Source organism: Maniola hyperantus, chromosome 26, assembly GCF_902806685.2.
Source record: "Maniola hyperantus chromosome 26, iAphHyp1.2, whole genome shotgun sequence".
Classification (NCBI taxonomy): domain Eukaryota; kingdom Metazoa; phylum Arthropoda; class Insecta; order Lepidoptera; family Nymphalidae; genus Maniola; species Maniola hyperantus.
In genome coordinates, this window is record NC_048561.1 from 6,489,627 (window position 1) to 6,501,907 (window position 12,281).

At 37.6% G+C, this 12,281-nt stretch overlaps 1 protein-coding gene across 2 annotated transcripts in view; it reads left to right on the plus strand.

The window, feature by feature from the left end:
- The first annotated feature begins 434 nt into the window (after positions 1 to 434).
- LOC117994231 (glutamate receptor ionotropic, kainate 2) overlaps positions 435 to 12,281 on the plus strand; it is a 55,765-nt gene continuing 43,918 nt past the window's right edge. For both annotated transcript variants that reach the window (XM_069507668.1, XM_034982123.2), the window contains exon 1: positions 435 to 731. The gene's annotated coding sequence lies outside the window, so the exon portion shown is untranslated. The remainder of the gene's footprint in view (positions 732 to 12,281) is intronic.

The window sequence follows — 12,281 nt, forward strand, 5'->3', positions numbered from 1 at the left end:
ATAAATGCGTAAGTGTATCTTTTTATTTGTCGGTCTGTTACCTTTTCACTGCCCATCCGTTTATCACCCGCTTGCATCGCAGACATAGACTACTACCTATTTATCCCGGAAAATCCAAAAATTCCCACGGGATCTTAAACCTAAATCCACGCGGACGAAGTCGCAAAAGATCTATTTTATTTATAAAAGCTTCAGAAAATCTATTACTTTGTAATAACGTTCTACAAATCGTCATTTTCCGAGAATCATAGGAAACCTCCCCAGCGTCACATCCCTCGACCACCCTTTCCACCCCCCAGATGGGGATTGGGGTGGAACAAGGCAGTTTTCCACCCACCACCCTTGATTATCGGAATATTAACTCACCACAAGAATACATAAGGAGCATTTTAGCTTGATTTCGCTGAATTTATGTTGTTTTACATAATCATAGCTATGTATTTCCATGAAATAATCAGTAGGTTTCCATTCTTCCCTTCGAGGCGTGTGTTAAAAACTCTATGGGGTTCGAAAACCTCTGAAACGCGTTGATGGTAGCAAAATATTTGCCTTTACACGTGTTTTTATGTGAAATAATGTGCGATTGTACGTTTAGTGAGCAGTGGGCGGTGTATTTTATGTGAATATGATATTATTTTTATCATAACTATGCAAAACCTACGTGAGCTCATGAAAATGAAAAATGAATTAATGATTCCATGTTGGCGAGATTAGATGGCATATTATTGATGGTATGTAGTCTTCCGATGCCATTTCATTGTCAATGACGTTTTTTTTAATACAGGATTATTGGATTTTGGTATTGGATAATTATACTAAGCGATATAATTGGATTTGTAACTTGTGATTGGCGCATCACTAGGTTACAAGTTTTGATAATTTTTTTGTATAAAATATACCTAAGTACCTAGATTATAATATTTTAACTTTATTTTATTGAAAAAGAGGCTGAGGTGCTATTTTTTAGGGTTCCGTAACTCAAAGGCAAAAAGGAACCCTTATAGGATCACTTTGTAAATTGTAGTCTGTCTGTCTGTCCGTCGTGTCTGTCAAGAAAACCTATATATAAATAGGTAAATAAAAATCATGTTTTAAAAAAAATATTCTCTTTGATAATGATTTCTAGCCCCATAAACTACCGCTATACAAAAAAAACCGGCCAAGTGCGAGTCAGGCTCGCGCAATGAGGGTTCCGTACTACAGTCGTATTTTTTCGACATTTTACGCGATAAATCAAAAACCTATTGCACTTCATTAGTCTTTGAGAAGTAAGCCATTTTAATGTAGGTATAAAAACAAAAAGGTGACTGACTGACTGACTGATCTATCAAGGCACAGCTCAAACTACTGGACGGATCCGGCTGAAATTTGGCATGCAGATAGCTATTGTGACGTAGACATCCGTTAAGAAAGGATTTTTGAAAATTCAACCCCTAAGGCGGTTAAATAGGGGTTGGAAAGTGTAGTCCACGCGGACTAAGTCGTGGGCATAAGCTAGTGTACCTATGAAGTAGGTACTATTAGGTTTTCTTTGATACAATAATGATAGGAGCACTTCTGTCTAAAAATAGATACACTTCATCTTCAAAGACATCATTGGAGAAATCATTATAATATTATGGGTACTTTACTACTTAACTTCAAAGCAAGAAATATCTACTTACTCGATATTTTCTAATTTATTTATGGGCTCTGGATTCTAGTCCTTTAAGGCCTGTACAAAAAAAACCGGCCAAGTGCGTGTCAGACACGCGCACCGATGGTTCCGTGCTACAACTATAGTCGTATTTTTTGACATTTTGCACGATAAATCAAAAACTATGATGCATAAAAATAAATAAAAATCTGTTTTAGAATGTACAGGTGAAGACCTTTCATATGATACCCCACTTGATATAGTCACTCACTTCGAAAGTTGAAAATACTAATTATTAGATCATGACCACAATTTAATTTTTTTTGTGTGATCTAACCCTAAATTCACGGTTTTCAGATTTTTCCTCAAATGTCAGCTATAAGATCTACCTACCTGGCAAATTTCATGATTCTAGGTCAACGGGAAGTACCCTGTAGGTTTCCTTGACAGGCACGATAGACAGACAGACAACAAAGTGATCCTATTAAGGTTCCTTTTTTCTTTTGAGGTACGGAACCCCAAAAATTTATTTGTAAAAATCAATTCTCAGGGTACCTAGAAGTAGCAGAAACGGTGATATAGACTAGTGGTTAATCGGTGACCTATTCGGGGAGTACGGGGTTTGATTCCGGGTACGCACCTCTGAGCTTTCATGAAATGAAACATGGTGAGGGAACCTGCATTCCTGAGAATACCATTCCATTATGTTCTCAAAGGTGTGTGTCCGCACTTGGCCACCTTGATGGACTATGGTCTAAACTCTTCTCATTCTGAGAGGAAGCCCGTGCTCCGTATTGGGCCGACTGCCTGACATCTAAATATATAAAAGGAAAAGGTGACTGACTGACTGATCTATCGGACGGATCGGGCTTAAATTTGGCATGCAGATAGCTATTATGATTTATGAAACTAGCGGACAGTCAGACACATTCGCTATCGCTTCTTCTATAATATGAAAATGAATCACTAAATGTGTTGCTCATCGCAAATCTCGAGAACAGCTGAACCGATTTCGCTAATTCTTTTTTTATAATATTCCTTGAAGTACGAGGATGGTTCTTACGGAGAGAAAATTTAAAAAAATTGAATCGACTGTTAGGCGGAACGAAGTTCGCCTGGGGAGCTAGTTTTAAATAAAATATGTGTAGGTAGGATCTACATATTCTGTGCTATAAGTCCCGCAAATTGCTAATTGTGCGTGGCCGCCATTTTAGGGACGTCAGCACTAGACTGAAGTTTCGAGCTGATGGTATATTTTTACTTAAATATACGTCAAATGACGTCATTTCGATGTTAATGAGGCATGGTTCAGCGCGATAGCAATTTGCGGGACTTACACTAAGTAGGTATTTATTACCTACTCTAACTATTTACTTCGTATGGAAAATGGATTCTTATTATTTACTAGCTGACCCGGCGAACTTCATACCGCCTAACAGTCGATTCTTTAATTTTTTTTTTAAATACTTACAATTTTTTTACATTTTTCTCTCCGTAAGAACCCATCCTCGTACTTCAAGATATAGGTATAATTTAAAAAAAGAATTAGCGAAATCTTTTCAGCTGTTCTCGAGATTTGCGATCAGCAACACATTTAGCGATTCATTTTTATATATTATTATAGAGGAAATACCTAGACCTACTCTACTATTCGTGGAATAGAGATTCTTCATTCTAATTTGAGCGTTTCCATGATTAAATAATCGTGATCGCTTCCAAAAATTAATTGACCATCAAAAAGAGTAATTTTTATTACTTTTATTTTTGCGTAATTAATTATCACAACTCGTCTGTGTGGCGTACTGACTCATATATCGCACAAACACCTAAATTTTAGCGCATCATAACGCCGTCTAGCGCCATCTAGTACTTGAGTGAGAAATCAAACACCTTCCTTGTATTTAATTTCTATTTTTATTAATTTGACTTCTTTGTAACTTGTAAGTAGGTACTTATATTGTTATGAGTTTGTTGTGGGCTCTTCTCAGACCTGGGCGCGTTTGGAACCCTAAAAAAAATTTCACCACTTTATCATCATCTTACAAAATGTAACAACCGACCATCAAATTCGTCCGCGTGGATTTAGGTTTATAAAAATCTCGTGGGAACTCATTGATTTTCCGGGATAAAATACTTTATATCCCGGGAAATAACTGTCTCTACATAGTATAAAATAAAGTCGCTTCCCGCTGTCTGTATGTATGAACGCGTCTAGATCTTTTAAACCACGCAACGGATTTTAATGCGGTTTTCACTAATAGATAGAGTGATTCAAGAGGAAGGTTTATAGGTATAGTTTAATATTGGTTTGTGTTAATTTGTTGAAATATGACGATATCGGAAGAAATCAAGCTTCCATAGAAAATTAAAAAATATTACGCGCAATAAAACGAGACGGAGGCGGCGGAGTTGGCATTTATAATATTAGTATGGAAGTGACACTACATAAGTATCTACAATGCCACCCATGCGAAGCTGGGGCGGGTCGCTAGTTTTATAATAATCTTCTATCTTCTATCTATCTATATATATAAAATTCAAAGTCCTGACTGACTGACTGACTGACATATATATCAACGCCTAGCCTAAACCGCTGGTCCTAAAGACATGAAATTTGGAGGGTATATTCTTTGTAAAGAGAAGGTATCCACTAAGAAAGGATTTTTCGAAATTCCACTCCTAAGTGGGTTAAATGGGGGATGGAAGTTTGTATGAAAGTCGGTCATTTTTCAAGTTATTTGCATGAAAATTGGTATTTGGGTTTTTGGTCACAATTGAAAAAGTACGTGTTTCAGGATTTTTGGAATATTTGCCCATAAGGATGGTTAAATTGGGATGAAAATTTGTATGTGAAATCAATGCACAGCCTAAACCGCTGGTCCTAAAGACATGAAATTTAGAGGGTATATTCTTTGTAAATAGTAGGTATCCACTAAGAAAGGATTTTTCGAAATTCCATCCCTAAGTGGGTTAAATGGGGGATGGAAGTTTGTATGAAAGTCGGTCATTTTTCAAGTTATTTACATGAAAATTGGTATTTGGGTTTCCAGTCACAAATGAAAAAATACGTGTACCATAAGGGTGGTAAAATAGGGATGAAAGTTTGTATGTGAAATCACAGTCATCAGTAGGGACGTGAAAATTGGTATTTAGATTATTAGCTTTAAATAATCTATAATCTATCTATATCTATCTATATTATATAAAATTTAAAGTCCTAAAAAAATACCATTTGTTTCCTGTAGGCCAGGCGGGCGAAGCCGCGAACAGAAGCTAGTCCTGTATAGACAAGCTGCCCATGAATAGACAAGCCAGGTGAAAGGGAGAACACGTAGGTATTGAAATGGAGTGAAAGGGCTTAGGTTAGAGATTCGTATTTCTATAGCAAGGACTAAGGGGCGGGGAGTAAAGTACGCCACACAAAACCAACAGCGGTTTATGATTGTCTCCCTATAGTCTAGTCCCTACTTTGCACAGCAAGAGACCTACGGCAAAGCCCAGTTTTTGGTGCCATTGTTGCACTCGACACAGACAGCCACTTCAATTTTATTTATTAGGTACTAGCGGATACCCGCTACTTCGTCCGCGTGAAATTAGGTTTTTTAAAAATCCCGTGGGAACTCTTTGATTTTCCGAGGTAAAAAGTAGCCTATGTCACTCTCCAGGTCTTTTTCTATATCCATACAAAAAATCACGTCGATCCAATGCACCGTTGCGACGTGATTGAAGGACAAACCAACAAACAAACACACTTTCACATTTATAATAGGGGTAGTGATAGCAGAACCTATAGATAGTGATTAACTTATATAGGCCCAGCCGCGAAAATTCAAATTTTAGTTAGTTTTTCGAAAACTTTTTGTTCCTGAGAGATAATTTTCTGAATTTTCCCAGATTTGCACAAATATGAAGTAAATGAGTATTTTTGACCAAAGTTTTATAGAAAAACATGTAGATGCATAAATGTTATGCCCGCAAAACTCATTACCATAAGCCTTCGATGTATGATTACTCTACTATTTTCGAAAAACTAACTAAAATATGAATTTTCGCGGCTGGGTCTATCAAATCATCTTAAGTGCCTCGTGAAAATATTCGTGCTCATCATCATCAACCGATAGACGTCCACTGCTGGACATAGGGTTCTTGTAGGGACTTCCACATGCAACGGTCTTGCGCTGCCGCCATCCAGCGGCTCCCACAGACTCGTTTGACTCGTCTTCCAACGCTGCGCTTTCCGGTGCGAGGTCGCCATTCCAGCACCTTGGGACCCCAATCTCTCGGTTTTTAGGGTTCCGTACCTCAAAAGGAAAAACGGAACCCTTATAGGATCACTTTGTTGTCTGTCTGTCTGTCTGTCAAGAAACCTACAGGGTACTTCCCGTTGACCTAGAATCATGAAATTTGGCAGGTAGGTAGATCTTATATCTGACATTTGGGGCAAAATCTGAAAACCGTGAATTTAGGGTTAGATCACACAAAAATCACATAATCACATTAAATTGTGGTCATGAACTAATAATTAGTATTTTCAACTTTCGAAGTGTGTGACTATATCAAGTGGGGTATCATATGAAAGGTCTTCACCTGTACATTCTAAAACAGATTTTTATTTATTTTTATCCATCATAGTTTTTGAATTATCGTGCAAAATGTCGAAAAATACGACTGTAGTACGGAACCCTCATTGCGCGAGCCTGACTCGCACTTGGCCGGTTTTTTCGACCTATGTGCCCTGCCCATTGCCACTTCAGCTTCGCAACCCGTTGAGCTATGTCGGTTACTCTCGTTCTCCTACGGATCTCCTCATTTTTGATTCGTCGTCAGGGAATTGGAATTGAACCCAAAACCTAATGCATAATTCGTACAACTGCACTATAGAGAACAAAGAATAATGTGAATACTGGTTTTATTATAAATCGTATTCTATTGTCCCCCGCCTCAGCTATCCAATCTAAGGCGACCTACATTGGGAAATAACGCTAAGAAAATCCGCCATTTTGTTTATTATTTCGACTGAAATTTTATATCCGACTATGCAGTTATGATTTTTGTTGTTGTCTTTTTTTTGATTCAACAACTGTTCTGTTTTTTATACGAAAACTAGCTTATGCTCGCGACTTCGTCCGCGTGTACTACAAAATTTCAAAACCCTATTTCACCCCCTTAGGAGTTGAATTTTCAAAAATCCTTTCTTAGCGGATGCCTACGTCATAATAGCTATCTGCATGCCAATTTTCAGCCCGATCCGTCCAGTAATTTGAGCTGTGCGTTGATAGATCAGTCAGTCAGTCAGTCAGTCAGTCAGTCAGTCAGTCAGTCAGTCAGTCAGTCAGTCACCTTTCCCTTTTATATATATAGATAATATTAGCCATGTTAAATCGGTTATTCCCGTTGAGTCACACCCGCCCCGTGTAACACTGTGACACAAGGTGGCAACAATTTCAAGAAATGTTTTTTAGGGTCCCGTACCTCAAAAGGAAAAACGGAACCCTTATAGGATCACTTTGTTGTCTGTGGATCAGCAACGTGTAAATAGTCACTGATCCTTGGGTGCATGTGCGATATTAAATATAATAATTATACTGCAATAGTATGGAATTAGCGGCGATGGTATTTGTAACAAAAAACCTAGAAAAAACAACAAAATAATGCCTAAAACAGATATAATATACAAGGAAGAAATCACTGACCTGTTCTTCTGAAATTCTCCAGGACTCCTTGAATCACCCTTAGGGATGCGTGAGAGCGTTTCTAGATTTTCGTGCTGGTACCAATGCAAGGCCATAGATGGCGTGCGCGCGTGTATGTTAGCGTGTCGTTTTTCAGACTGCTTGTTTTAAATATGGCGTTGACAGGTGGAGCACCTATGACGGGAGCGAGTGTGCGCGCGATTTGCCGCGATGCAACACCTATATAGCGTCATCTATTGAGCTATGAATGAATTAGCTAAAGAAAACGGTACAATGATTCTTTCTAGTAATAAGTGTATTAAACAATATTTTGCGTAATAATGTCCAGGTTTCTCATTGCACAACCAGTCTGTCTGTCTGTCTTTATTTATTTATTTTTATGTATCATAATATGTTTTTATTTATTTTTATGCATCACGACTGGAGTACGGAAGCCTCGTTGCGCGAGCCTGACTAGCACTTGCCGGTTTTTTTGTAAATATTTGTGTTTGTCGTGTGTTGGATCAACAAATAAATGTATTTCTATTCTATTCTATTCTTTCTTCTATTCTAAAATTTGAACGTTGTACATACAGAGGGGAAGCTTCTTAAGCTTCCCCTCTGTATGGATATCTACTCATGTGGTGGCTAGGGCGTGTATCGGCGCAATGGAAAACCCGCAAGTGCCGTGTCAAATATCTCGGTCATGTTCAATCCCTTTTTAATTATAGACCGACTAGCTTATCCCCACGGCTTCGTCCGCGTTGACTACATTAACTTTACCCCCTTAGGGGTGGAATTTTGAAAAATCATCTTTCTTCAAATTTCATGTCTCTAGGATCAGTGGTTTAGGCTGTGCGTTGATATATATAAGTCAGTCAGTCAGTCAGTCAGTCAGGACTTTGAATATTATATATATAGACTAGCTTATCCCCACGATTTCGTCTGCGTAGACTACACAAACTTCTAACCCCTATTTTACCCCCCTAGGGGTGGAATTTTGAAAAATCTTCTTTCTTCAAATTTCATGTCTCTAGGATCAGTGGTTTAGGCTGTGCGTTGATATATATAAGTCAGTCAGTCAGTCAGTCAGTCAGGACTTTGAATATTATATATATAGACTAGCTTATCCCCACGATTTCGTCTGCGTAGACTACACAAACTTCTAACCCCTATTTTACCCCCCTAGGGGTGGAATTTTGAAAAATCTTCTTTCTTCAAATTTCATGTCTCTAGGATCAGTGGTTTAGGCTGTGCGTTGATATACATAAGTCAGTCAGTCAGTCAGTCAGTCAGGACTTTGAATTATACTATATATAGCTCAATTACCACTCACTCACTGATTGACATAATTGTTCTCCTAGAAAGAGATAGAAAATGATATAATAATGTATGGGAGATATGTTCAGAAGTGGGATTCGACTAGGGAAAAATTATGACATTTCAGAAAAACAAGATGGCGGCCGACCTGACTTTTGTAACTTTTTTGTTTTCCAACCGAATTTGTTTAAACTTGCAGTTATTTTAGATGTTAGCAAACGATTTTTAGAAAAAGTGTAAAAAATTGAAAAAACAAGATGGCGGCCGAGATTTTCAAAAAAATTTCTCCTGTAAAATTTTGTATGAAACTTTTTTTTTTCACTTGTGGTTTCATACAGAAGACAAAGATTCCTTTGCGGCAACACATGGAGGGAGCTGATGATTGAGGATTTCGGAGACGGGTGAAGGGCACGCTCGAGGTATTGAAGATAGGTGGGAGGTGCTCGACCAAATGTCATTCGAAACGTCATCCAATTGCCAAAAATTTGAAAAAAAATTCAAAATTCCGAAAAAAAAGATGGCCGCCATACAAATTTCATCGGCGTCCATCTCGGAGGGTATGAAAGATGGAAGAGTGGTTTCTTGGCAAAAGATGATCAGGATCCAAAGGTCTATTCGATTACTTGAAAAAAAATTCAAAATGGCGGATTTTTTTTTTTCATACAAAAATTTTTATTATTCAAAATGGCCATTATAGACCTCGAGAGCTGCTTTAGCAGCTCGAGCAGCGAGCAAAATACTAGTTATTATACTATATATAGCTCAATTACCACTCACTCACTCACTCACTGACTCATTGACATAATTGTTCTCCTAGAAAGAGATAGAAAATGATATAATAATGTATGGGAGATATGTTCAGAAGTGGGATTCGAGTAGGGAAAAATTATGACATTTCAGAAAAACAAGATGGCGGCCGACCTGACTTTTGTAACTTTTTTGTTTTCCAACCGATTTTGTTACAACTTGCAACTATTGAAGATATTAGTAAACATGTTTTAGAAAAAGTGTAAAAAATTGGAAAAACAAGATGGCGGCCGAGATTTTCAAAAAATTTCCTCCTGTAAAATTTTGTATGAAACTTTTTTTTTTCAATCACGGTTTCATATAGAAGACAAAGATTTCTTTAGGGGAACACATGGAGGGAGCTGATGATTGAGGATTTCGGAGGCGGGTGAAGGGCACGCTCGAGGTATTGAAGATAGGTGGGAGGTGCTCGACCAAATGTCATTCGAAACCTCATCCAATTGCCAAAAATTTTAAAAAAAATTTAAAATTCCGAAAAAAAGATGGCCGCCATACAAATTTCATCCGCGTCCATCTCGGAGGGTATGAAAGATGGAAGAGTGGTTTCTTGGCAAGAGATGATCAGGATCCGAAGGTCTACTCGATGGGTGGAAAAAAAATTCAAAATGGCGGAATTTATTTTTGTATGACTTTTTTTAAATTGTTCAAAATGGCCATTATAGACCTCGAGAGCTGCTTTAGCAGCTCGAGCAGCGAGCAAAATACTAGTTATACTATATATAGCTCAATTACCACTCACTCACTGATTGACATAATTGTTCTCCTAGAAAGAGATAGAAAATGATATAATAATGTATGGGAGATATGTTCAGAAGTGGGATTCGACTAGGGAAAAATTATGACATTTCAGAAAAACAAGATGGCGGCCGACCTGACTTTTGTAACTTTTTTGTTTTCCAACCGATTTTGTTACAACTTGCAACAATTGAAGATATTAGTAAACGGTTTTTAGAAAAAGTGAAAAAAATTTGAAAAACAAGATGGCGGCCGAGATTTTCAAAAAATTCCCTCCTGTAAAATTTTGTATGAAACTTTTTTTTTTCACTTGTGGTTTCATATAGAAGACAAAGATTCCTTTAGGGCAACATATGGAGGGAGCTGATGATTGAGGATTTCGGAGACGGGTGAAGGGCACGCTTGAGGTATCGAAGATAGGTGGGAGGTGCTCGACCAAATGTCATTCGAAACCTCATCCAATTGCCAAAAATTTGGAAAAAAATTCAAAATTCCGAAAAAAAGATGGCCGCCATACAAATTTCATCCGCGTCAATCTCGGAGGGTATGAAAGATGGAAGAGTGGTTTCTTGGCAAGAGATGATCAGGATCCGAAGGTTTACTCGATGGATTGAAAAAAAATTCAAAATGGCGGAATTTTTTTTTTCATACAAAATTTATGACTTTTTTAAAATTTTTCAAAATGGCGATTATAGACCTCGAGAGCTGCTTTAGCAGCTCGAGCAGCGAGCAAAATACTAGTTATACTATATATAGCTCAATTACCACTCACTCACTGATTGACATAATTGTTCTCCTAGAAAGAGATAGAAAATGATATAATAATGTATGGGAGATATGTTCAGAAGTGGGATTCGACTAGGGAAAAATTATGACATTTCAGAAAAACAAGATGGCGGCCGACCTGACTTTTGTAACTTTTTTGTTTTCCAACCGATTTTGTTACAACTTGCAACAATTGAAGATATTAGTAAACGGTTTTTAGAAAAAGTGAAAAAAATTTGAAAAACAAGATGGCGGCCGAGATTTTCAAAAAATTCCCTCCTGTAAAATTTTGTATGAAACTTTTTTTTTTCACTTGTGGTTTCATATAGAAGACAAAGATTCCTTTAGGGCAACATATGGAGGGAGCTGATGATTGAGGATTTCGGAGACGGGTGAAGGGCACGCTTGAGGTATCGAAGATAGGTGGGAGGTGCTCGACCAAATGTCATTCGAAACCTCATCCAATTGCCAAAAATTTGAAAAAAAATTCAAAATTGTGAAAAAAAAGATGGCCGCCATACAAATTTCATCGGCGTCCATCTCGGAGGGTACGAAAGATGGAAGAGTGGTTTCTTGGCAAGAGATGATCAGGATCCGAAGGTCTATTTGATGACTTGAAAAAAAATTCAAAATGGCGGAATTTTTTTTTTCATAAAAAATGTATGACTTTTTTTAAATTGTTCAAAATGGCCATTATAGACCTCGAGAGCTGCTTTAGCAGCTCGAGCAGCGAGCAAAATACTAGTTATACTATATATAGCTCAATTACCACTCACTCACTGACTGACTCATTGACATAATTGTTCTCCTAGAAAGAGACAGAAAATGATATTATAATGTATGGGAGATATGTTCAGAAGTGGGATTCGAGTAGGGAAAAATTATGACATTTCAGAAAAACAAGATGGCGGCCGACCTGACTTTTGTAACTTTTTTGTTTTCCAACCGATTTTGTTACAACTTGCAGCTCTTGTAGATGTTAGTAAACGATTTTTAGAAAATGTAAAAAAAATTGGAAAAACAAGATGGCGGCCGAGATTTTCAAAAAATTCCCTCCTGTAAAATTTTGTATGAAACTTTTTTTTTTCACTTATGGATTCATATAGAAGACAAAGATTCCTTTAGGGCAACATATGGAGGGAGCTGATGATTGAGGATTTCGGAGACGGGTGAAGGGCACGCTCGAGGTATCGAAGATAGGTGAGAGGTGCTCGACCAAATGTCATTCGAAACCTCATCCAATTGCCAAAAATTTGGAAAAAAAATCAAAATTCCGAAAAAAAGATGGCCGCCATACAAATTTTATCGGCGTCCATCTCGGAGGGTATGAAAGATGGAAGAGTGGT